This window comes from Rissa tridactyla, chromosome 2 (genome assembly GCF_028500815.1).
Source record: "Rissa tridactyla isolate bRisTri1 chromosome 2, bRisTri1.patW.cur.20221130, whole genome shotgun sequence".
NCBI classification, from domain to species: Eukaryota; Metazoa; Chordata; class Aves; order Charadriiformes; family Laridae; genus Rissa; species Rissa tridactyla.
The window spans coordinates 98,953,475-98,979,310 of record NC_071467.1 but is presented as its reverse complement, the minus strand read 5'-3'; positions in this window follow the sequence as shown (position 1 = coordinate 98,979,310).

The window sequence follows — 25,836 nt, the reverse complement described above, 5'->3', positions numbered from 1 at the left end:
ACAAGATGATGAAGGTGGGCAGATTAATCCTGTTGTGCTGTTTGTATGTATGGTATGGCAGAGTGAATAAACAGAGCAGAGGCATTACCTTAATTACATGAAGATGTAAGCCTGATGGTCTGCATCCATACTGCTGTTGCAGTTGGGGACTCACTCAAGTGCTGTTAGGAAAAGAAAACCACAGGTGATGAGAAGCTGAGGAACACAAGTCTTGCTGCGGGGGTCTCTTATCTAATATTTTTCCCTGTGTGATTTACTCCCCCCGCTCCCCCCCCGCTTCAGTGCTTGAATTTTGTTATTTAAAGGCCATGGCCCATAGTGTGTTAGGGATATAATTGCAAACAGAAAGACAGCGGATAAATCTATATGGGATTTTTAAATGGAGCGAATGGTATTAATGAACATATGACATGTCCATTTGTCAGAGTTGGGAAGAAGGAAGACAAATCACAGATTTGTAACTTATAAATTAATGCAGTCATGCAAAACTTCTGTTATTTGGACTCCAAGGATCTATCTCCAGTTGAATTTTTATACTGTGATTGTCATTACACAGATGGGAAAAGGGGATCATATGATGAGAAAAGTGTCAGGGCATGAAAGCACAGAAGAGTGTGCTAGTGGGTTTTCTGGTTTTGTGCTTTTCACAAATGATGCTATTCATAGGTCATCTGCATGGAGGATTTACTTGACATTGCAGAAAATGTTTTCTGCATTCACTGTAGGAACATTCTCCGTACATCTATTCTAGCTGATAGCAGATTTGGACATAACGCAGTGTTGATAATTTAATTGTTTACCTAATATGAATCCTGCATGAGAAACTCGAGTGAAGACAGCTTGGACTGAAAATAGTGTCACTCTAGTTTCTTAGATGAGAGAGATGCTTTTAAAGAAGTACAAATGTGGGGGCTACAAAGCAGCTTTCAGTTTGCACTCCTCAGTGAAGATTCTGAAAAGGCTATTCATGTTAGCCTCGTACCCTGCAAAAAAAAAAAGATTCCTTTTAAATTAGGATTTATAAATAATCTGGAGTTCAGTCCTTGCACTGACTCTGTGGAATGAAGCTGTTTGCCAAGCTACTTGAGGAGAGTGCCTTTTTTTTTTTTTTTTTTTTTTTTCCTCCTCTCCTGAAAAGATGTGTGCAGTGCAGTTAGGCTCTGCGTGTGGGAACCTAAATATGTGATGCAGCAGGGAGCCATGTGAATTTGGAATGCTTCAGAGCCATTGCGTTCCTCTGTCGTCCTCGATACTGTCAGAGCAGTCTGTTTTCAAAGAACCCACTCTCGTGCGGAAGTCTATGACTCCAAAAGTCCTTTCAGATTGTAAAGAGCAGTTAATCACCTCTCATTGCTTAAGAGGAACAAATATGCTACCCTTGGACCATTTAATTGATCTGTTTTCTTAACGGCAATATATAGCAGGCTTATGTGGTTGTGCTATGGGATGGAAGGAAGAGGCTTATGTACTGTGGGATTTGATGGCTGCAGCTCTGAGAGAACTTGCCCATTATCTCTCCAAGTGCAAACACCTTTTGTGGAGTGGTGTCAGTGGGATAGCTGGATGAGGTCCTAGAGTTGCCTAAAAAGGGAGCTTTCTGAAAGAAGGCATGTGTTTACAGGCAGAGAGAACTTTCTGGAATAACAAATTGGTTCCAGATTTTTTCAAGGAATGGGTAAAGAAAGTTCATACAAGTCCTTATTTTGACTTTGTATCATCAGCACATTAGTGTTGAGTTTCTTGGTAGCTCTAATTATTGTTACTCCTGAGGATCGTTAAGGTCTGTAGACCAAAGAAAGTACACTAAGTTAACCTGTGTTATGCTTTTTAGAGAGGTAGAGTAGGGGTTATAGAAGTGACTAATTCATGGTAGCGTGATGTCTGTGGTCAAAAAGGAAAACAAATTCTGACTCCTAGTTGCTATCTGAACTGTCATTTTTCTCTGAGAGAAAAATCTTCAGTCTTATCCTTCTTGCTTAATACTCTGTAGGCAGAAACATTCTTTTGTAGCCATATAGATATTTTTCTGATGTTAAATTAGACTCGGTGACATTGTATGTTTGGATGCGTCAGTAGATCCCTCCATCAGGCCTGAGCTGCACTGAAACGTTTTCCATATTGGAACACGAACATGAAGTTAGTTGGGACAGAAGTGACATAGTTCCTGCCATGGTCCAAGGCTACATCATCAGCACTTCAAGTGTCTTATGATAATGGTCACAAGGTCCCAAGAGTGGCCTCATTAACACAAGACCAATAGCATGTGCCTTTATGTTGTCTTTAAGTTACGATATCAAAAGCTTTTATTGTTGCATGCCATTTAATTATTACATAGGTATTAACTTAGCAGTGGGGGTGTAAGTGCTGATAGCATCTGAATAAATAACACTTAGCTTTCTGCTTGTGGTGTTTGGAAGAATGTTCTTCTTAGCCTGGGGAATTCTTTGTTTCTCACTCCCTGGGTCTTGCATCTACTGGTTTAGAGGAAGAAAGAGGGGGCAAAAAAAAAAAATCCCCAACAAAAAACCCCCAAAGGTAGTTATCTCCGCTAATAGTCTGTCTGCTTGTGCTTGATTGAAATGCAGCCTGGATCTCCTGTATCACTGATTTATTCCCAAAGAGAAGTTCCAGTTGCCTACAAAGCGAACACCTTTGGACAGGCACCATCTGGCCAACTGCTTATTAACTCCCATGGTCCTGCCTCATTCTACCAGTAAAGAGGCCAGTTTCAGAGAAAGCAAACTAGAGGGATGCTGCCAGGGGCCCCAGGATGTGTCTTCCCTAAAGAAAAATGAATTCCATGCAGCCTCCCTAGCGGGTGCCATGTAAAAATAATTAAAAGGGTACTGAGGAAAACCAGCTAATTAAAAAGACTAAACACAGAGTCCTCTGATTCTTTAGGCTGGCCAGGCTTTTCCTTTGGGGAGGCCAGAAGTCAGTTGTGTCTTTATGCTGTCATTCCAGTTGCCCTGTTTTGAACCTGTGTGAAGGCTCCTTTGAATCCAAGTACAAGTCAGGGCAGCCCTGGTTCCCGATGCACCCTCGCGGCCATGGGATTTGCTGTCTGTCTGTGCTGGCTTGACACTCCCTGGTGGCTTTACTCTCCTTCTACAGCAGTAGAGGTGGACTCGGTTGAACAGAGTCCTTAACAGATTAATTTTTTACTGCAAAGATCCTATGAGGACAAACTAGGTTATCCACGGCGTGCAGGTTTGAAATCTGTTGTCCCATTGATGCCGTGTGTCCGAATGGAAACATAAAAACAAGCAAACAAAAACCTTTAAGGAAGATAATACACTTCAAGGTAATCTAAAATTGTTGCTGGCTGGAAGAAGTATGTTCGTTGGTGGGGTATTTCACGGGAGACCTATACACAGAGAGCTTTAATTTCTATAGGAAATTCTTTTGTATGAAATAAAGGAAGAATCAGTTCTATTGTTGTATGCTATACCTGTCACTGTAGGGATCTTACTGCATTTTTAAATTGAAGGAATGTGATTGGCTTTGGGAAGGCAGTAGAGGGTACTTGTAAACTCACAAATGACAGTATAATATATCTGAAAATTTTATTTCCACAAAATCCTCTGAAAATTTGGACTCTTAACAAAATAGAAGAAATTACACACTGTTTTTACAGAAAGATCTTGACAATTAATATGCAAAGTAGCATAAGTAACTGTTACATGATCACTGTCTTACTTTGATTTTAAAAAAGAAGATATTTTTTCTGTTATCTGTCACTAGGTAGTTTTATTGCTAGGCACTGTGGTCCAAAAACGTTTTCTGTTTGAAATTCTGTGGCAAATTTAAAATGAATCTTCAGATCTTTCCAAAACTAGAAGTCTGATAGAAAAACATGTGTTCTTTGATTTCTACTCCAACGTTCAAGTATTTTGAAGTTTGGGGGTGGGGGGAAATAAACTTAACTAGAAATGTTGTCTGTCAGCTAGTTGTAGTTATGCCATAACACGGTGTATGGCCACAGTTAAATCCTACTGTTGTTCTGCCTTCATGTTAGGACTGTACAGGACTTGTTCTTACCTGCTAGCACTTGGAAATTTGTTCTGAACAAGGACAAAAAAAAGTAACAGGCTCAGGTACCTTCTTTTCTTTCTGCTTTCCTTCCATTTTCTCTTTCCAGAGGGACTCTACTTTTTGCCAAGCAAAACACATAGCAGAATTTCTGGCAGTGTTTCTCCTGCTGGGGAATGAGTGGTACAACTCCATAATCACTTACATTGTGCACAGATGCTCAGAGAGATGATAGCAATGGAAAACTGACCATAAAGCAGCTGCATTTTGGTGTGATTCCCCTAATGCAGGGTGCTCAGAAGTTTTCTATTCTCAGTAATTAAACCGGGGAATAGTACAAGGAGAAGGCAATGGCTGAAATGACTATGAGTAAGTTGTCTTCAAAAAGGTGTGAGTGTGTAAAATATTTTAGTCTGCAGGTTGGATTATTCTTTCTGTCTCTTATCTGTGGAACTACTTTTATCTTTTGCAAAAAAAAAATTTACCAAATGAAGATTGACAGAATTGTCTTCGTCTTTAGCCTATGCCCTTCGCAACTTTATTTTTACCGTGTTTACAGTAGTGCTCAAGCAGAGGCATTGTCCAGAAATGTGCAATTGAGGTAAACTTCTATTTGAAGTCACTAGGAGTTTAGTCTGTGTGAGATCATATGGGATCAAAAAACATACTGGAATAATCTCAGTTGATGTTTGGTGTTAAGCAGTTCCAATATATAGTGCATACTAGGAACTTTCTTAGGAAATCTGCACTGACAGGCAAACCACAATTAGTCAGCACAGCCAGAAGATGTAATATCAAGCTAATCTTCCCATTCAAGTAAACAGAAAGTACACTTGCCCACTTTGTTTTTTCTTTCAAGAGCCTATGCCAATATATTGTCATATAATCCCCAGCGTATTGCTGGAGCATCATCATGTGTCATGGGGACCAAAACATTGAACAGGTGTGCTGTGGAGAATGTGGTGAAAAGGTTTTCTTTAAAGGATGATTTCATGAAGGGAAAAATGAGAATATCAACTTGGGTAAGAACATTACATGCTTGCTTATTTTAACATTTGAAGCAATAATTAGGACCTGGAAATCTTACTCTAAAAGTCAAGGCTTATTAAAAGAGTGTGTGTGTGCATGCCTATACACAAACTTCATTTTTATATATAGACACAAATATATCCTGCTGTCTCTGTTAGCAAGGTTAACAGTATTCACCTGTGCAGTATTGTTTTGGAGGAGTCTATAACTGAATAGCTAATGAGCCCTAGGGAAAAAAAAAGGCAACTGCTTCTTTGTTTGCTTTTAAATGACTGCACTTATGTTTTGTCCACAAAACTTTTCAGATCCACTCTTTTTTTCAACTTCAAATCTGGAATAGCATCTCAGAAAGATAGTATTTCAAGGAAGGGTAAGTGCAGCATTTTTACTTCTCCTTTCCTTTGAAGGCACGTTTCAAACCATCCTTGACATAGTTGCTCGATACACTAGTGCACGCCTAGATAAGCTACTGTTTGCTACTACAGAAATATTAGAGCGAGCAACTGTGTAACTAGAACCAGGCCTGGCAAGGCCTATTAGATGTAATTCTGTGGAAGGTCTTTTTCATTGATTTTGGCAGATTGAGGGTTGTTGACTCTTCTATTCTTTAAATTCTTGCCTGATGCTTGCCAATATTAAGGGCTGATCTTGAAAAATCTGAGCATTCAGGCATACTGATGTCTCATAGGTGAGATTTTTAAGGTCCTCACTCTGTGTTCATTCCTCCGTTCATACTAGAGATCGGAATATTTATTGATGGATGACCTTGAAAATTTAGCTAGGTCAGAGTCTCTCACTAATATGTAAAGCTTGAAACTTCTTAGTTAATTCACTTAATTGCTGTATTGCTAATAGACTTTGGGACCTTGGCGGCTACCTGTGTCCATTCCTTAATCCCATGTTTTCTGAGATGTTTGAACGCACCCAACATCCTGCTCTTCTTCTTTCTGACCAGTGAATCATAAGCATTGTGTGGTCAGCTCTTGAAGCCCAGTCCCCAATGTTCCCAGCAGTGTACTTGAGTCTGCATTAGTTCTGTTTGAGGGTTAAACTGCAAGATAAGACCTAAAATGCAACTTTCATCTAGTTTCGTAGACAAAGAAAACATTCTGTTAACTCCAACCAAGCCAAACACAAACGCTCTTAACTCTGGCCAGTTTTTATAATCTCAGTTTCAGTGTCAGGGACAGCTTTCTAGTGGCTGATCCAAAAAGATAAATGAAACACACATGAGATGTCTTCGGCCAACAGGTGTTGCAGCTGCTTTTATAACACAAGCTGAAGAAAACAAAATGTCTCAGACAATTGTATATGAACCAATTGTTCTGACATGAAACTCTGTTTCCAGTCTTCAAATAGGCTGCTTTGGAAGACATCACAAAGCATTGCAGAACATCTTTGAGTGACAATTATTTAGAGAAGTTACTGCCCTCATAATGTAATTTTCCAGTGTCAGTATATAATTAGGTAGGATGAAAAAAGAAGAGTCCCCATTGTGAAATACTGAGAAGCTGCTGTGCCCCTCCCAGTCCAATGCTGCTGAATAAATCAAATTTAACTTCCAGTTGTGCAACTTCTGGCTTTCTGAGCTTTGAAGCCTGTACTGAGTGTGCTGCACAACTGGTCCATCTGACTCTTGCCTTTGATCTTCAAGGATCCCTTGGAAACATTATCTACATGTTTAAAAATTGATTATTTTTTTTTTGTTTCATTTCCCATATTTTGTTAAGTGTGATCACTGTGCTCGTGAAACATCTCGCCTTCAGGGAGGTGAAAGACAAAGTTTTCAGCAATAGCAGCAGCACAAGCTGCTGAAAGTTTCATTTTTCACCACTGATGTGTCTCAAAACCAACATCCCCCTCCTTGAGGGATGTCAGCGTCTTTGTTGCATCAAGTCCTCTTAGATGATGGAGATTCTTGGCATTTAGATTGTTTTTAAGAGGCTGAACTGTCAAGCAGCTATCAGATGCTATTGTAAAAGACTAATTCTACAGTGTGGAATCAGGACGCTTCTGTAGGTGAAAATGAAAGCTTCAGTTTGGCAATGCCTTCCAGTTGCTATTGAGCTGTGGCCAATTTTGAACTGCGACCTGTGGTGTAAAGCTTTACATTCCCTTGCTTTTCTTCTGAGAGGTCAAGTTTACCCAATGCTCATGGATTTATGTTGAAGTCCTTCAGAACACTCCTTCTGTTCACTGTCTGTATTTGTGACAGTTTGTGTAACTGGTCCCTCAGCAGATGCAGGCATTTGCTACTTACGGATCTCAGCAGTGGTTTTAGTAATAGGGTTTCAGGATGGGAAGGTGATATTTGGAGATAATCTCTCTTTTGCTAAATGGGTAAGCATGTCAAATACTACTTTGTGGGAGACAAAAATGTTCCCATAATCGCTTTCTGTGACAGGAAATAAACTTACTGTTCTTTATTATGAAATGTGTTCATTGGAGGAAAAATGGTCGGTTCAGGCTACAGGTTACTGAATGCGGAGTGGAAAAGGAACCTACCAGAAGAGCGCACCCTTAAACAGGAGGTCCCTTTGCAACTGGATGGTTGGAGGATGCCTGAGCGCGCTGCTCTGGCAGTTGCAGGTTCTCAGTGTCTCTGAAGACCAGCCCCCAGGTGGCAGATGAGAAGTAAGTTTGTCAGTCAGCAGTGGTCCATTGTATTCACGATCTTCTGCAGAGCGAAAGCCAAATAATTGAATAACTATGGAACTCTGCTGCTTTACAAAGCTCCGTGAACAAAGTTTTGTAACCTCTGTGTTAGACATGGTAGTGACAATGGTGGCCTGGGCAAGTCATGAACTATCTTACAAAGAAGGATCAATCTAGCTATTGGTAGAGCGCTGCAGGGACTGACAGTATGAGCACTTGGGACTGGTTTTATAGTGCCCGTGTGTGGTGGACTGTTGTTGTCAGCCCCTCAGCTACCCGGTTTTAAGCTTACTTGGATGTAAACATCTTGCGCTGTGATGTAGACCCACCTGGGGATGTGGCAATCCTGTGACTTCAGCTGTTTAAAAGTTTATGAATGCTCATCAGGAAGGCCCCTTTTCTAGTCAGGGGGGAGTGATCATACTCTCCAGGTACCTGTGCAGATCCCCCTCCCCCTAACTGAAGTATTATATTTAGGGTGAGATGAATCACTGTCTGGAGATGCTTCTCTCTCTGTTGAGGCAGCCTAGATGTCTAGTTTAGATTAGATGCCTGACTTTTAGACAGCTAAAGATACCGAGATGAATGAAATTCTCTGGACTATTTCCTCTTTGTGTTTGGAGAGTATACTCACATGCCACAGGGGATCTTGTTCCTGCAGGATTGTGATAAATAAGAAATGAGGGACTGATCTTTCTCTTTTGGATAAAACCCAGAATCAAGGTGGAAAAAGAAAAAAATATCCTGTATATATAACCCTTTCTTCTAGAGCATGCTTCCATTTTTAGTTTGCAAATCTTTGCCTTTGTGGTCAAATCTTTGCCTTTGGGAAGGGATCACGTGCTTGCAGCTGCATAGTTAGAGATACTGCAAATAGATTGCATGGTATCCTATGTGTAGCATGCCTGGTTGAATTAGTCTTTTGAGGTAAAGTCTCCACAATCTGTCTAATACTTTGAGTTTTTTTCCTAAATGTTTCAAAAAAATTATGCACCATATTAAGATTTAGAAGCCTCTTTACACTTAGAACCAGTAGGGATATACCCCAGAGAGTAACGGCCTTGTATAAACAGAGCAACATTGTAATCTACAAATAGGCACAACGTATTTAAATTCTGATCCTACAATTAAGTTTACTGAGTTTAAGTAACTCGCATCGGAAGGATATATGCCCTAGTTGATGTGCAAGAACTCTTGTGCTCTCCATCTGTCCTGTTTGCTGGGATACTCTTGGAAAAACAAGCACTTGCTACAGTCTCAAGCATAACTTTGAGTTCTACTTGATCTTTTGTAAATGGTAGGATTTGCCTTATGGTTAATCAGACATGATAAAAGATTAAATTTAAAGGACTGCATTGATTCCTTGGGGGAGGAGCACGATTAGAGCCGAACTTAACTCAGCTTAGTGGTTTGAAAACAAATTATCTATCTAGAATACCATAGCTAAAAAATAAATTGTACACTGATCAAACATCAACAAATTTGAGAAGCCCTGCAAATGCAGTCCACAACGTTGCTTTTGCCAAGTGCAGCGTGAAGCTCTCTTTTTCTGTACAGAAACGCCCATCTACAGTCTTCCGTTTGTATATATAATAGTGTGTGAGCATTACAAGACTTGAGTATGTTTTGGTATGTTTGCTATTTGTCTGTCTTCAGTCAACTGTCCTGATTCAAAGCAATGTGTTATATTTAATGTTCTGGAGTAAAAGGTGACTATGATGTCAGGGAGACCTGTTAAACTGTGTCTTACACTTCTAATAACTCAAGTAGAATCAGACCCCCTAGAATTAATCATGTAATGCACAGACATACATATTAAAATACATGCATATATATGCTTCTATATGAAATATTTGCATACCTTAATGTTGTCCCACCAGCCTCAGATGAGGTAGTTTGAGAAGTGAGAATGTAATATTTTGTTTCATAGGCTTCTAATTCATGAGTGGACTCCAGAATGTACTTACAGTAACAACTGCCTTAGCAAAAGTGTTGGAATTTCTCTAGGGCTTGTTTCTCCAGTTTAAAAAAAACCCAACCAAACAAAAAAAAAGGCACAAAACCCCCAAAACAAACAAAAAAACCCCACCAAAACCCCAAACAAACAAAAACCAACCAAAACCCCCTAAAACTAAACACCCAAGCCAAAAGAAGAGTACTTCTTGATCGTATTACAACTGGAGAAAGGAGGATCTGGAAAAGAAGAGGATTTCCAAGACAAGAGAAATGACCCAATGGTCTTCTGGCTGTGATACTGTTCACTGAAGTCCTGGTTTGCCATCATGGGGAGGAGGGTGGTAGAACTCTGTGGCTGGGGAAAGTGGAAGTTCCACTTTTGTGAGAAACATTGAAATCCTCAGGGTTAGGTATTTTACCTTACAGAGTCAAGAAGGGAAATACCGGGTCTGCTCCACTCTTCCTGACTTTTCAGAACGTGGAGATTGGACTTGCTTTTCTTGGAGAGTCTGGAAGGTGTTTGCATGTGTGAAAGAGAAAGTAGCTGCCTGGAGGACTGAGTTCTGGTGGGAAGTTTCACAATGGGGAACAACCCCCATGTTGTTTTTGCAGATCTCCTCGTGCCTCACGGGACCACCCCACATGTTTTTTAGGATGCGTGATAGAGCAGCGCATATCTTCTCCCTGTCAGATTCTTTAGGGGTTGTTAAAGGTGTCTTGAGTGTCAAATTAAGAGCTGCAGGGTCTAAAGCAAACTGCAACTACAATTCTGAATATGTTTTGTGAGGAACCACTGGGTATTCCTGCTGAACTCCTTAGGATTTATGTGCAGGTGGCAATGCTAATCAATGAAAGGGTTTCGTTGGTTTTTGGGGCTTTGTTTTGGGTTTTTTTGTGTGTTTTGATGTTGGTTTTTTTGTTCGTGGTTTGTGGGTTTGTTGGTTTGTGTGTTGTTTTTTTTTTTTTTTTAATTCTCCTTTTCCTGTAGGCCTCTGTGGTTTGAATAAAACTTTCTGCTCTGCCCACAACTGAACTAGATGCTTTTGAGGAATTTACTGATGTTTTAAGTTTGCCAGAAGGGATGATTTCTAGCAGAATTTAACGTTTAAGGCCTTTGAAATGAGACGCTGAGTACCAGCGCTTGTGATGATGATGTGCGCTAAACATGGGCTGTGAATTCTTTGGAACTTGGGAACCTGAATCTTCTTGTGCAGCAACAGTGCCTGTGGGCCACCTGCTGAAAGGAAGTGTGTGTATGACAGTGCTAAAAACTTCATTGCCATGGATTTTTGTTGTATGTCAGCCCAGGATAACGTGATGTTGCGTAAAGATCCGGGCTAACTTCGGAAAAGAGAGCTTGAGCATTGCAAGCAATGGAGCTGCATTAATACAGTGTTGTGCTCGAGCTAATTAGCTGAGCTGAGAACAGGCTGCTCATAATGTCACCATTGTGCCGGTTCCTTGGTGGTACTTCAAGCCACCTGTTGGGAGAGGGGACTGTGGCTGTCAAGGGATGTCAAGCTGGAAGGCTGCACCAGAGCAGAAGGCACAGGAGTTCTTTAAGCCTGAAACACGACTAGGTGATGGGTCTTGAGCTGTGGAGTAGCTCTGCAGCCTTTATCCTTCTTTCAAACCTGATGTGCCAAAAGCAGCTGGATCAAAGATCTCTTTGATCATCCAGCTGCGCACTTGGGAGATGAGATCAACAGCACTACAACTTGTTGCATATTTCTCAATGCTGAGCCCATGAGCTGGAAGCCCACTGGGTGAATCTTTCTCTACGGACTCAACTGTGAGAATCTGCCTTGGTGGCAAAGTGAGCAAAACAATGGCAGATACCCTGGCACCATATGCCTGCAAAAACATTGGCTTCAAGGCCAGCAGGAGGCAGTGAAAACCTGTAGAACATCTCTTCATTGTTCTTAATTTTTTTTTTTTGAATTATTTTTTCCCTCTCCTCAGTGGTAAGATGTCTGTAAATCTTGTCCTTTTAATCAACTTTTCACAATTGTGTATTTCAGAATCTTAGTAAAATGCAGTACAGGAAGAACTGTGAAGTTCAGTATAAAAAACCCCTTAGATTCCAAAGACATTTAAGCACCTTTTTTGACTGAAGGTCTGTGCTTTTTGGAATAAAACAGCCCACACACCTGCTTTCACTATCAGATTGGGTGCGCAAGCATGGAAGGCTTATCAATGTTTATGAGGACCCGTACATCATGTATTGAGGGAGTCTTTTGATTTAATGAAAAGTTCATCATGTTCTAAAGCGGGGAAAAAACGAACTTCAGTTCGTTTCAGTTGGCGTCAGTTGAGGTAGTGTCAGTAAGAGCAATGCTACAATTGTAGATATGCTGCGGAAGGAAGAGGATTGGCTGCCAGTAAACGCGGAGGGCTAACAACTGGCCTCGAGATTATTCATGGCAGGGTTAGACCAATGGATAAAAGGCACAAATTCTTTCTTAAGAAATGTAAATAATTTGTAGGGGGTTGATAAATTTCTGATGTGCTAGTGTATTTGAAGAAGGGTAAGGCTGTTCTCACATAAGTTGCATAGATTTTAAAGCCGGAAGAGATCATTAGAATCCTGTCGCTATCATGGAGACTATAGTTTCTACAGTAGCCTTCGGTATCTTTGGAAGAAGCTAAGCATATGGTTTTGGAGATCTAGTCTTGATTTAGACGTCTATTAACAGAGAATCCTCTACATCCTTCCCTAAGTGATGTGTTACACTGATTAATTTAGCAGATTAGTGCTATAGTTCCTTGATCTGTTTTATCTGGCATAATTTAATGTGACTGCTGAAAAGGGCATTCCCGCTGTCATCTAGTTGCTTATTTCTGCCTCTCCCTTGTGCCAACCCTGTTTTTTGTGCTTCCTGGGTAAAAATGAGGTAGTGTGTTGCAAGATGTACTTCCTAACCTGCAGAAACCAAAAAATTATTTGGTTTTCTGCTTGCTCAGTTCTTTGGTTTGGTTCCTCACACAAACAATAGTACTGATGCAATGGAGACAGTGCGAATGAATGGCCATAATATGGAGGAGGAAGATGGGACTGGCTCCTTTAATCAGCAGCACTGCGCAATGACAGATTAAATGGATGATGGAATTATGGGATGAAACATAACAAGCAACTAGCTAACAGCTGACACTACACAAATTCAGATGTGCAAAAGGTACTTCTGTGGCCAATGAAGATAAAGAATCCTTTGCTATCTGACATTTTCATTTGGAAAATTTTATTTCAGAGGTAGAGAATTTTGTGACCATTACAGAGCACGGGGTATGTCTTCTCCAAATTCAGTGCAAACTGTCAGGAATCAGAAGGACTACCAATATTCCTACAGATAGGTTGGGTGCTTAGAAATTCAAGGATAATATACAGAGGGGGAGAAAAGAAAAAAAAGACAGCAGGGTCTCGAATCCTCATTGATGCTGTGAAAAATCATACTCTACAGAGGACCAGACTATTGTGCCAGCAGTTCAGATTCATGTGTCTCTTAACTCAGTCAAGAACCATTTCTCCAGGCTCACACCTAACTCTCTTGCATCCTTACTTTGAACTTTATCCATGTGACAAAAGAAGACTGTCTTGTGGGATTCTTAGCAGGCTGGTTCAATGCAGACTGGGTTGAAATTATGGGAACAGAGAGATGTTTCTCTGCAATGTTTTCTTTTGCTATAATAGGAAACAAGGTGCATGAGGTGCTGATAATTAGGAGAGGTCAGACGTAATCTCCCTTCTTTATTCTAACCATCTACTTTGGTAGAAGGTTATTCTAACCATCTACAATTCTACTTCTACTTTGCTGAAGTAGAATTGGATGAGACTGACTTCCTTCTGAAGAACAGTTGGCAGATGACCAACACTTTATCGAAGAGCTCTGATGAAGACTACTTTCATCAAACTCATTGTTTTCCATCAGGGTCAAACTCCTAGTAATATCAAAGCTATTAGATGAATCCTCATGTAATTATACAGTTTATGCCTTTTATACTGCACCTGTATCAGGCTTGAGGCATGAAAGTAGTGTGATAATGGGCAGATTCTGTTCCAAGGACTTGTTAGTTATGTATCTGTGACTTTAAATGCCCTGCATTCTTTTGGGAACTGTATGCTGTAGTTTTCCTTAAAAATCTACCCATATCTTGAGGGTGAAATTTTGGAAGTTGCTGTTAAAACATCTGTTGGTTCAAGTGAGGCTATGATTTCTCCAAGACTTATCAAATGACAAAAGTTGCAACAGGCTCAGGTAATTAGAGCCTTGTTTTAAACTTTTGCTGTGATTTAACTTCTGTAAGAACATACCTCTTATGATTACTACTTGCTTGGCATCTTTTCATGCAAGTCAGGGAAGGTGCTACCAAGCAACTCTAAACTTTTATTGTCTTTCAAGGATGACAGATAATGCCCTGATGAAACCTGGGCACTGATCTCACAGGGCACTCTGCCAGCGTAGCATAGCTATTTTTGTAGCTATCTGTGTTTCTAACATGACTCAGTATCTTCAATGGCAACTCTAGATTAGAAAGACGTGCAGATGCATGTTTTCAGTGTTGGCACTTCTTTTTTTTTTTTTTTTTGAGGTTCCTGAAGTCAGTTTAAACTTCAAATACATTTTGATCACTAATGCTCTCATTGGGCCTAACAGGAACCTTAATGAGTCTCTATGAGAAATGTGCTTGTATATTTTTGAATCTTAGTAAACAGGGTAGCTTTCCGATTTATTTTTTTTTAAAGAATTGGTGCCTTCAAACATTAAATGCACAGAGAGGCAGCATCGAAGAGACTGGAGAATAAGAGCCCCACAACATATATGCACAGTGTCACATGATAAAAATGTAATTAACATCTTGAAGTGCCTTGAAAGCAAGTAATGAAGAAAGCATGTTCAGGTGCACTGCTTGCAGGGTGCTGCTTCTGTGAGAAAGGTAAGACAAAGTTTGCCTGCTGTTTGCCATCCTCGCAGGACAGGCTTGGAGAGAAAAAAATGTTTTGGAATTGTGACTGCTACTCTGTTGGATGGGCCCATGGCAGCAGGTTGCAGCATGCTGTGATTTGGCTTTTGGTTTCCTTTTCTCCCTGTCTACCTGGGATTTGTTATTTTTGTGTTGAAGGAGCTATTCCAGTAGCATAAGAAACCCCATCTGCTTTGCAGGGAAACTTTCTGGAAGTCAGAAATAGCCCGTTAAATTACTCGTACGTGGTTTAAAAAAACCTGCTAGGATTGAGTGGATAACTACTGAGACTCTTGGCCTAAAAACATATTTACAGGTCAATGCACATGCTGAAGGAAGTGACCAAACTGGTTTTGCAAAATGGGTTGCTAACCAAGCTGTGAATCCGCACTACTGATAGAATGGTTGGAAGTTTATCAGCCAGGTAAAACAGGTCCAGTGATGGAGTCCTGAAGCCCTGTTTCCTTGGGAAAATTATGGGACAAAGAGAATCTGAATCCAGAAAACATAACTGTCTGGAGATTGGAGTGTAGTGAGATACAGGGGAAACCTACAAATTACCTGCATTTTTGTGTGGAAGCATTTTGTGTTTAGGGAAGTCAACCAGGTCTGATATTCATGCCAATAAGAGAAGCTAATTTTAAGGGGTCAGGTTTGTCAGTATCCTCACCAAGCAAACTTTTAGAATTAAAAAAAAAAAAAACCAAAACAACAAACCCACCAAAACCAAACCTTCCTCTCTCCCCAGAAGACCCACCCCTTAGTCTCGCTTAAATGTGCGTGGTTTGGCTTTTGCTTGTGTTTTTTTGGAGAACATCATTATTTGGAGGCTTTTGCTCTGGCACACACACCTCTGGGCCTCTTGAACAGTAAATCAATGCTTAAGTTTTCAGAGCCCTTTTAGCATTGGCAGTGCTTTTTAGTCAATATGTAAGCAGAGAGAATTTGCTAAGGTTTTCCAAAGTGAATCTTAGCTGTGTAGCTCTGATATAAAAGGCTGCTCTTCCACTTTCACCTCTGTATTTGACCGATAAGATTAAACAAAAATTCTGTCTCAAAAGTCCAACTCTGGAATGGTCATACTGAGAATACCTGTACAAATATTCTTGAACACTGGATGTCCCAGATTTTAGTTTCATCTTTCCTATAGTTTATGACCTGCGTGTTTCAGCTGATTCTGGAGAAGAAATTAAGCTGCAAACACCCACATTGTGTTTAGTGCTTGAGGAATTTGATTTGTGCTTATACCTAGTATTTCTGTGCCTCCTCATCTCCTGCAGACTGCTTCCAGTCAAACAGAACTGCTGAGAACTGGCTGTCGTTAGTATCTATAGACAAGATATTTACATGCTGTTAAAAATGAACAAAAACTTAGAACGCTTGCAAGTACTTAATGTGTGTGGTATGCAGGCAATAGATCATTCTGTTGCCAAAGATTTTGGTGCTGAATGCTGTCATGACTTGATTTATATGTGACTGTTCAAGTTGAACAGCATCACTTGGTATGGTCTGGTTAGACTAGCTATCCAATCCTGCAAGCTTTTTTTTATTATTTTTTTTAAAGCAAGTAATATAAATTTGAAGCATGACTTCACTCTCCTATTTATTTTCCATTTGAAATTATTGGTGGAAGCAGTAATGCAGTATTGTCCTGGAAGGACTTATGCGTAATCTGAAGTCAGTTACTCTAACCAAACAGCAGATAGAGAATGGAGTCCTTGCAGCAAAACTCATCTGCGTTTTGTCTATAGCGTCCAGTGCTTCTAAAAAACATTAAATTGTGAGGGGGCATATTGGTAAGTGGTTCTGTGTCAGTTTTTGGTGCTGTGGCGTAGCATTGTGCCCTACTAGAGCTTAGCTCTTGGCAATGGAGGTGGTTTGTCTCTGGAATCAAGTGCTCAGACATCCTGGAGCTTGCTGAAGTGACTCCTCATCTGCACAGCTGCCGCTGCCAGAATGTTCTCTGCTTTCAGATTCAAACTGATTTTTTTTTTTTTTCCCCCCGTTATTAAAAGTAATTCGTATTTCTAATTGTATGTCAGGTCTGTGCCCATGTAACGGAAAAGCGCTATTACAGACATGATAATTAAAAAAAAGCCTACGTATTAATAGGGAACAGAAACTGTCTATTAAGGAAGGTAATTAAAACTCTTTGGAAATTATACATTAAATACTTATTTTTAAGAGATCCAAGATATACTTTTTTGCTTCACTAAAAATAAATAAATACATAAAAAAGACTCTTAAATCATGAAATTATTTTTAGTATGAGGAATGTGTGGGCAAGAACTTCCTACCTTAAGGGTGGCCTGGAGGTCAGTGGTGATTATATGGGGAGCTCCTACATACGTGTTAATTTTGGAAAGCTGTCCATGTAGGTAAGTACTGAACTGTAAGCCACCAGCAGTTGGAAAAAAAACCTCAAACCCTAAAAATCAGATCCAAAGCCATCACTGAAGGTAGAGGCGTGCAGGTTCTGTGGGCATATGCCCAGTGGGGTTCTCCTACTCGGCCTCTGCTCGAGTGTTCTGCTTGTGCTGGCAAACCAGCCCAGTGAGTGTGTAGGATTGCTAGGGATATTCTCCATTAACTAAAACTTAGAAGCCTCTGAAATATGATTTATCTAGACTAAACGCATTCGGCTGTGCCAAGACAGGCAGAGTCACTTCAGCTCGCTAGGGGAGGACTAATGATTTCAGCTGACTTGGTTGCAAAATACAATTATAACCTTTGTCAGGAGCAAAATGAGTAGATTTTATTACCTGTTTTTTTGGAGAGAGAGAGAGAGAAAGGAAGTCAGTAGATTCTCATTCTAGAATGAGTAATTGTTGTATTGCTCCCAGGTTTCTTTATCCCATAGAAAAATTGTGGAATTTGGAGTCTCCTGATGGAAAGGAGATGAGCCAAGGTGGCCTGGATCTCAGCCCCTCCTTTTAATCCCTGTCCCTGAACTATGGAAGGATGCTCTGCAGAGCAGGTGTGGGTGGAAGCACTGGAGCACCGTGACCAGGAGAACAGAGTAAAGAGTCAATCACACATTTTAAGTTCCCAGGTAGTAGATGACATGAGATTTCCCAGGTCTTATGTGGACCAGGAACAACCTATGGGGTTTGTAGATTGTTCCCAAAAGGAAGAAACTCCTTCCCATGGAGAACATAGGAACGTAGGAAACGTCCATCGGTCATATCAATGGTCTGTTGAATCCAGTGTTCTGTGTCCGACAGCAGCAGAAAGCAGTGCTGTTTAGGGAGAACGTATGAACCTGGCCGCTTTCTGATGCCCATTTCTCTCGCAATCCGTCAACATCTGTAACTGTCGCATTAGGCTGCGTCCCTCTCTCTCCTTTAAGTATTTGTTTACAGACTTGTTGACCAGAATATTTTTTTGTAAATTCATTTTTTATTGAAAAAAAAAATAAAATTTGGAAATACATGGGGGAATTGAGAATAGGCTTTGAAGGATATTTATTCCATGACTTGCCTGATTTCAAGAATATAGCAATACATTTTGCAAAATCCTTATTAGAACACATCAGTTTGGAGTGCAGTTCTTCAACTGCATTGCAAAAATAAATGTTGTTCTTGAATTTGCATAATTCATCATTTGATGATGTGCTTTCTGAATTGATCCCAATGAAAGGAGGAGGCTTTCTGATTTGCTTTCATTTTAGAAGTGGTGCATCAAGTCAAGAGATTAAGCGCTTTTTGTTAATGTGCTCTTCTCCAAACCAAAAAAAAAAAACCCAACCCAAAACCGTTTATGGGAAAGGTTGTATGTTCTCCTTCAGGGCAAAAGCAAATGATCCCCTTGGAGTCATTCTAATACAACTAATAATTAAAAAAGATATGGCCAAAATTGTATCCAAAACATCAGTGTGGTGGCTACTGAGGAAGAAACTGGCATGTGTATCTCTGAGGTGGTCAGCTAGTGATACAAATTCCTTCTCCCTACTCCCAGAGCTACTGCGTGCCACTCTCGCTCTATACAAAGACAATTTGCTTTTCATGTAGTAATGAAGAACAATGTTTTAACAGACAAAGGCACTTCTAGTGTATTATTGTGCTGTCTTTTGAGTAGCGCTAGATGCTGGGAAAAATGGTAATTCACAGTGTGAATGCCTCTCGCCAGCAATGTGGGTTAGAACTGCGCACATACAATCTATGTTGCATAAGGTACAATGGTGAACATTGTGAGAGGGAGAAAAGCCCAAATTATAGCTCTTGCTGATGGCCAAGAAATGAGCCTTTTGTACTTTTTTTTTAAGGCGAAGACAGCCCAAACAAAATCCAAAATATTGTCCTTCAAAGTGTGTGTGCGGCTGAATTTAGTAACAATATGTTCATTTTTAGTGTTTGCAAATTCATATAAAAATACATAGCTATATTGCTGAAACACCTGTGTTCCTCTGTTTTTTTTTCTTGTAAACTGATCTAAGGCACAGGTGGCTTCTCATTAACTTATTTCATACCAATATAAATACGAGTCACATTTTCTCTTGCTGTAACTATATAATCCAAGAAACATGATTGCTACTGATTTAATGTAATCAGTGTTGTGAGGGGAACATTCTGAGCCCTTTGTGAATGGCTCTATTCTGAGGGGATTTACACCCCATGTAAATCTGATTTAAATGGGAGAGTGGTGGAATGTGGCTTTCCTATTTAACCTATGCAAAAATCTATATTCTCCCACCTAGGTTTCTCACTGTGTGACGGGATACTCAGCTGGTACGTGGTGGGGGAAGGGAAGAACGCTAAGTCCAATAAGGACAGAGAAAGTAGGGAAGGGACTATCTCAAACAGGCAAGTTTATACGTTTTGGTTCAATACTCTGATATTCTTATCAAGGCTTTCCAGAATGTGACACTGACTCAAACCGCAAACAATAAGGAGAAAACAGCAAACATGTATCAATGTCTTCAGCGTTCTGCAATGATTTCTATTTTTTTAAAGGACCGATGTTACCGCAGAAATAAAAATCTAGAAGAAAAACAGTGAACCATCTTAACATGTAAAAGCAAATGTGGTTTTAAAAATTATTTTAGTAGTTTAAAGATATCTTTCTGTTTAAATTTATTGAACTATAGCCAGATTTATTCAATTAAGATAATACACTTCAAGGTTAACTACCATTTGCTGTTCACTTAGGCAAGCTATTGTACAGTTATGTAAATTTCACGAACAGAGACACGACTTGAGTGTCTTAATTACAAGCAAAAAGTGTCATTTAAATATGAATAAGTGAATAGTTGCCTGTATTTCCTGTTCACATTCTGCTGTCATCTTTAAGACCAAGAGCTAACTAGCCATCTATATTGTGCTTTCGCTTTTTCCTTCTGCCCTAAAAGAGAGGGGAAAAAAAAACCACCGCAAAACCCCCAAAAAACCCCCACAAAACAAAGCCTGTCATATAAATGCATGTAAAGCAGATGATGCGGGAATGTCCTACTCTTACAGTTGTTATTAGCACAGTGAATTTTAATTTACCCAGATCACAATGAATAGCAGTAAATATGCAGTATTCTTCTGTGGTTTTCTCTGCATTTCAATATGATATCTATATTTAAATTGTACCATCTATAATTTCTGTGTAAGATTCTTTGATCGTAACTTTCTGACAAGTCTGCTAAGGGCTTATTTTGTATGCTTCTATTTTCAGTGCTAAGAGCTATTATGAATTCCTCTCATTTATTTATGTACACATAGTTGCGTTCAAAATAGTCTGTTTCCTTATTAATTTATAGTCAGTCTAAATTAAATTTTATGTAACAAAAAGTTTGGTAGCAATATTCCCTTGTCATCTTTAGGACCAAATTCCCTGTGTTCCTATCGTGTTGATAGTTTGGGATTTTTTTCCCATTGTTTTGAATTGTTTGTCTCTCCAAAAATGACCTAGAAAGAAATCTGTTGTTAATCAGATATCAACGAGGGAGGGATGATTAGTTAATAAAAACCATGCCTTGTTTCTGTGGACCAAATGGCCTAACTCTGGTTCTCAGTACGTACAGAGTCTCTTGAAAGACTGTTCCCATCCTTCAGAGATGTAGCTGCAGCTCTCCCCGAGGAATGAGAAGTTCACTATTCACTCTGTGCTTGCATCACCCTTTCCAACATGTTCCCACTGATACATTAAAGGAATTAATTGCTCATAATGATCTCACCATCTGTTAACAGAGGTTCATACCTACAGGCTGGTGGCATGTGGTGGTCCTATTCAGAAATCAATAGGCAATGCTGGGGGAACGCTTTCCCACATTGCCTTCCATTGCACTCTGAAAAGGGGAGGAGAGCTCAGTGTTGGCCATCTGCTCCTTGTCTTTCTGTGCGAGAGACCTTGATGCAGTCCAGCCCGGCTCTGATCTGACTCCAGTCTGATTGGAATGTGGCTGATCTGAGAGCCTCTCAAAGCTGTGAAAGTGAGTCAAAAGGAGATCCCCATTGTCCGGCGGGGCTGAAAGAAAATGATCACTTTAAAATTCATAACTCCCAGGTGCCCGCCATCTATTCATGGGAAAAACTCTCTGAACTTCTCTTCATTAAAAAGAGAGGGAGTCCAGCTAAAAAGAGAGAAAAGGAAGTAGTTTGTGGGAAATGTGCAAGGGATTTCAGGCTAAACAAATGAGGAATTTGGAATTTTTACTCGTATTAAAGGAACCGTGTAAGGAAAGGGAAGCATTTGTAAAAGCAGGGCCTCTGCATCAGGGGCCCTTCCCTGGGGTCCTTTAGCAAAATAAAAAGGCGCTTTTTTTTTTCTCTCTCTCAGGAGTTTTTCCTCCCTCTTCCTCTTTCTTACCTGTGTGAATGAGGGTAGGAATAGTCCATGAATTAGGCTGTCTCTGCTTTATGTGATAAATTAGAATGCATTCGGTCTGCCCTCCTCCCCCTCTCCTGCGTGTATTTTATTGTTTAGGCTGCGTATAAAGCTGACCTGATAACAAATGTAAACTGAAGCTGAGTATCCTTGTGGGGAATTAGACTTTTGAGCGGGTGGAAGGGCTGTTCTCTCAGCTTGCTGCCTAAACTCTTCCCTGCCCCCATGTCTAGTAATCTGAGGGTTTGCCGTATCACAGGAAGGATTTTGGTTTTCTTCCCCTCCCCCACTTGCTCCATCTTTTGCCTCCTCTGAATCATAGAATCATTTAGGTTGGAAAAGACCCTTGGGATCATCGAGTCCAACCATCAACTCCATTCTACAAAGTTCTCCCCTACACTATATCCCCTAACATCACATCTAAACGACTCGTAAACATGTTCAGGGATGGTGACTCCACCACCTCCCTGGGCAGCCTATTCCAGTGTCTGACCACTCTTTCTGCGAAGAATTTTTTCCTAATGTCCAGCCTAAACCTACCCTGCTGCAGCTTGAAGCCATTCCCTCTTGTTCTATCGCTAATTACCTGTGAGAAGAGACCAGCACCAAGCTCTCTACAATGTCCTTTCAAGCAGTTGTAGAGAGTGATGAGGTCTCCCCTCAGCCTCCTCTTCCTCAAACTAAATGGTCCCAGCTCCTTCAATCGCTCCTTATAAGATTTATTCTCCAGGCCCTTCACCAGCTTCATTGCCCTCCTCCGCACTCACTCCAGCACCTTGATATCTCTCTCATATTGAGGTGCCCAGAACTGGACACAATACTCAAGGTGTGTCAAATCCTTCCTTATTCCTCAAGTGCATTCCATGTGCTTCCCAATTCTGTGCTTTTTTGCAGGGCCTCACAATATCTTGAGTGGGTTTGTGCTTGTTCCTGCAAGGAGAATGCTGTTTTTCCTCTGATACTGTTTACGTGGCCAGAGATGAGGAGGACCACAGGGAATCATAGGTAGTAGACTTTTAGGCAAGAATGGACTATTTTGATCACTTCGCCCAACTACTGCTGCAATAAAGGTGTTGAATTGCTCCTGGTAATTCCAGTTCAGAGCCTATAATTTTAGGCCAACTACTTAATATCTTTCAGAAACATCTGATTTCAATTCAATGGTTTCCAGGTAATTCATCCATTGGTAAACTGCATAGATACTTATCTGTGACCTATTTCCAGTCTAGAGTACCCATTTCAAGTGTTATCCTGCCCTTTGTCACTACTGGGGTTAAATGTAGTTGATGTCTGATAGCATGAAGTAAGCCGCCACACAGTGTGTCTGATTGCATGTGTGTTTGCTGTCAGGATGCAGTCACTTATCTCCCACCAAAAGCGTTCGTGTAGTTTTTGAGGTGATACTGACCTGCCTTCCCTATTCCAAGAGTCTTTTACCTTATAATGCGCCAGTCTCCCTCATTTTTCCCTCTTATATCATTTGGTAAGAAGAGTAGTGGTGTACAGCATCTTTTTTTTGTTTTGATTCAAAGTGGTTATGAGCCGCTGGGATGTTGTTCTGTCCACCCCAACTTTTCATTCAGATATCTTTAGAGATAGAGCCAGCTGCCTCTCATCACTATTTCTTTTTTGTTTGTTCAACATTGGTAAGCATTGTTCAGGCTCTCTTCCCCAGAAATTGCTGAGGAAGTAGGCAGCCATCACCAAACAACGGAGACACAATGTCCCAGCAGACAAGAACGTTCGTCTTGTAATTTCATGGTAACATACTGCATCTCGGTTCTCTACTTTTAATCTCTGCTCCAGCTCTTCCTCAGTATCGTCATCAGTTTCAATGATATTGTTTGTCTCTGCTCTCAACATCTTCAGCGTCATTGTATGTATGTTCAGCAGGTGAAGCACTCTTGTCACCATAACCAGAGTCAGCATTTGCATAGTAACTTCTGCAGACAACTGAGGTGCACCTGACCCTGGCTTACCTTCTGGTGTGGGGAGGTCACGTTGCCATTCACACTTAACAGTCCGCTTTAAAAAGCAAATTAACAAACAAACAAAAAAACCAACCCCAACACAGACATCCGGATTTTGCTTGCTAAGTTAGCATACTTAGCCTGAATTGTGCCTGCTATTTTAGATCTGATACTACATTCTTTAACTTTGTGACCACCTCCTGTTCTTGAATGGCTGTTTTCTTTCTAGAAACTTTAGATGTATTTATTTAATATCTTGTAAAATTTAATTCTCCTTTTTTTTTTTTAGTCTTTTGTAGTTTGTGCTGCAATATGTGGTGATTTATATAGCTATCTGTCATGGTTTCGGCTGGGATGGGGTTGACTTTCTTGCTAGCAGCTACTGCAGTGCAATGCTTTGGATTTGGGATGAGAATAGTGTTGGTAGTGAACTAATGTTTTGGGTTGTTGCTAAGCAATCAAAGCCTTTTCTGCTGCTCGTACCACTCTGCCAGCAAGTAGGCTGGAGGTGCACAAAAAGTTGGGAAGGGACACAGCCAGGACAGCTGACCCCAACTGACCAAAGGGATATTCCATGCGATTGATGTCATGTTCAGCATATGAAGCTGGGGGAAGAAGAAGGGAGGGTGGGATGTTCAGAGTGATGGCATTTGTCTTCCCAAGTAACCGTTACATATGATGGAGTCCTGCTTTCCTGGAGATGGCTGGACACTTACCTGCCAATGGGAAGCAGTGAATTAATTCCTTGTTTTGCTTTGGTTGTATGTGTGGCTTTTGCTTTACCTATTAAACTATCTTTATCTCAACCCATAAGTTTTTTTTCTCACTTTTACTCTTCCAATTCTCTCACGCACCCCAGCTGCGGGGAGTGAGTGAGCAGCTGTGTGGTCGTAGTTGCTGGCTGGGGTTAAACCATGACACTGTCACAATGATAACCTTATCTTTTTTTCAGAGGTACCTTTTTTTGGTCTGCATCATAGAATAATTTGGATTGGAAGGGACCCTTAAAGGTCATCTAGTCTAACCCCTCTGCAATGAGCAGGGACATCTTCAATGAGATCAGGTTGCTCAGAGCCCCGTACAACCTGACCTTGAATGTTTCCAGGGATGGGGCATCTACCACCTCCCTGGGCAACCTGTTCCAGTGTTTCACCACCCTCATCATACCAATTTTATTCCTTATATCTAGTATAAGTCTACCCTCTTTTAGTTTAAAGCCATTACCCCTTGTCCTATTGCAACAGGCCCTGCGAAAAAGTTTGTCCCCATCTTTATTATAAGCTCCCTTTAAGTACTGGAAGACCATTATAAGGTCTCTCTGGAGCCTTCTTTTCTCCAGGCTGAACAACCCAAACTGTCTCAGCCCTTCTTCATAGGAGAGGTGCTCCAGCCCTCTGATCTGGACCTGCTTCAACAGTGTTTCATGTGCTGAGGGTTCCAGATGTGGACACAGTTTGTCTGCGTTGAACTCTCTGTCTCCAACTGGTTTCTCCAACCAGAAATTCATGAGTGGAGTGCTTAGTATCAGAGCTAGCTGAGCAGAAAAATTCTGTGATCTAAAGAAACCAGAAGATTATCATTGCAAATAGCTGGAAATGTTGTGAAATTGAGCATATTGTTGATTCTTATTATTTCTTTACCTTTGAGACAATCGAGAACAGGGAGCTTTATACCATGTATGAACACTGTGTCTAAATGGTGCCTGCCCAATAGAGTTTATAGTCCAAATCAACAGGGCAGGTGATCAGCATCTGGGAGAGGTATGATGGCACTTAGGGAGACAGTTCAAACTGATCTCAGGCAACATATGCCAAATCCCCCCCCAAAAAGAAGTAGTTACTTCTCTGTTGTTGGGTACTCCAATTGAGTTAGTGTAAAGCTGCATATGAATTAATGTTTGAAAAGTGATATATTAAAGAGCTATATGAGAACTAGCATGGTCAAACACCAGTTTTAAAGCCAGGAGAGGGTACCACAGTTCCTATAGGGAGGAGTTTGGCAGGAAGAGTGTGTGATGATCACAGACGGAGAGGAGAAAGCAAGAGGCTCATAATATCAAGGCTGTGGTTCTGTGTTAATGGTTTTGGTTTTTTTTTTTTAGGAGCAGACACAGTGTACAGATTACACAATGTACTACTGCTCAGCTGTATTCACTAGTTTGATTCCAGAAGTTACTTTCTCTCTGTTGCACAATTCAAGTGTTTGCACTGTGATACTTTAAGGAAGATCTGTTAAGATAATGTATTTTTTTTTTAAACTTTACAAAGTTATTTGTGGTTAGTTTTGTTTGGTTTTTTTTTAAATTACTTGTTAAATTTTTGTGTGTGTGTGTTTTTTTTTTTTAAATAATATTAACAGAATCCTACCAAGGATACAGCTGGGTAAAGACTTGAGTCAGCACAACTGAAGGATAGTAGCTGCCAAG